This window comes from Sapajus apella, unplaced genomic scaffold (genome assembly GCF_009761245.1).
Source record: "Sapajus apella isolate SASKATOON/1434 unplaced genomic scaffold, GSC_monkey_1.0 scaffold10646, whole genome shotgun sequence".
Classification (NCBI taxonomy): Eukaryota; Metazoa; Chordata; class Mammalia; order Primates; family Cebidae; genus Sapajus; species Sapajus apella.
Genome location: NW_022447567.1, coordinates 1 through 1,543, shown reverse-complemented (window position 1 = coordinate 1,543; position 1,543 = coordinate 1). Strand labels below are relative to the sequence as shown.

The 1,543-nt window shown below is 61.6% G+C and overlaps 1 pseudogene across 1 annotated transcript; it reads left to right on the top strand.

The window, feature by feature from the left end:
- The first annotated feature begins 318 nt into the window (after positions 1-318).
- LOC116548372 lies at positions 319-1,537 on the top strand (annotated as a pseudogene). Its single transcript, XR_004267409.1, has one exon. The product of XR_004267409.1 is annotated as a CAP-Gly domain-containing linker protein 2 pseudogene (transcript).
- Positions 1,538-1,543: the final 6 nt, after the last annotated feature.

Genomic DNA, 1,543 nt, shown 5'->3' with positions numbered 1-1,543 from the left:
TTTAAAAAAAAAAAAAAAAAAAAAAAGGTCTGGTCAAGGTAGCTCACACCTGTAATCTCAACACTTTGGGAGGCTGAGGCAGGTGGATCACTTGAGGCCAGGAGTTTGAGACCAACCTGGCCAACATGGTGAAGCCCCATCTCTACTAAAAATACAAAAATTCTCCAGGTGCATGGTGGTGCACGCCTCTAGTCCTGGCTACTCAGGGGGCTGAAGCAGGAGGATCACTTGAACCTGGGAGACAGAGGCTGCAGTGAGCCGAGATCAGGCCACTGCACTCCAGTCTGTGTGACAGAGCGAGACTCTCTCAAAAAACAGTAACAACAAAAAAGCTGTAACCTCAAATAGGTGGTTTCTTTTATCTACCAATTTGTCCAAGCCACGTGGGTAAGGCAGTGGTGACAGCTGGCTCTGTGAATCTTTGGGGTACAGCAAAGGGGGTCTGGATGCTGGGATGGGCGGGGCTTTTGCGTCCAGCCGGCATTCAGGAGGGAGTGGGCGCCTTTCCCTTCCCATGACCTCCACCTGTTGGGGCTGGTGCCCTCAAGTAGATGCCCCGCCCACCACCACTGTGCCCCCCTCACCCTCCAGCCGGCAGCCAGCCAGCCCCCTGACCCCTGACCCCTGTCTCCCTTTCTCCCCGCAGCTGACCACAGTGGCCGAGAAGTCCCGGGTGCTGCAGCTGGAGGAGGAGCTCACCCTGCGACGCGGTGAGATCGAGGAGCTGCAGCAGTGCCTGCTGCACTCGGGACCCCCGCCCCCGGACCACCCCGACGCCGCCGAGACCCTGCGGCTGCGGGAGCGCCTGCTGTCGGCCAGCAAGGAGCACCAGAGGGAGAGCGGGGTGCTGCGGGATAAATACGAGAAGGCCCTGAAGGCCTACCAGGCGGAGGTGGACAAGCTCCGTGCGGCCAACGAGAAGTACGCGCAGGAGGTGGCGGGCCTGAAGGACAAGGTTCAGCAGGCCACCAGCGAGAACATGGGGCTCATGGACAACTGGAAATCCAAGCTGGACTCGCTGGCCTCGGACCACCAGAAGTCCCTGGAGGACCTCAAGGCCACCCTGAACTCGGGCCCAGGCGCCCAGCAGAAGGAGATCGGCGAGCTGAAGGCGGTGATGGAGGGCATCAAGATGGAGCACCAGCTGGAGCTGGGTAACCTGCAGGCCAAGCATGACCTGGAGACCGCCGTGCACGTGAAGGAGAAGGAGGCCCTGCGGGAGAAGCTGCAGGAGGCCCAGGAGGAGCTGGCCGGGCTGCAGCGGCACTGGCGGGCCCAGCTGGAGGTGCAAGCCAGCCAGCACCGGCTGGAGCTGCAGGAGGCCCAGGACCAGCGCCGGGACGCCGAGCTGCGCGTGCACGAGCTGGAAAAGCTGGACGTGGAGTACCGGGGCCAGGCGCAGGCCATCGAGTTCCTCAAGGAGCAGATCTCGCTGGCCGAGAAGAAGATGCTGGACTACGAGCGGCTGCAGCGGGCCGAAGCCCAGAGCAAACAGGAGGCTGAGAGGTTGCGGGAGAAGCTCCTGGTGGCCGAGAACAGACTC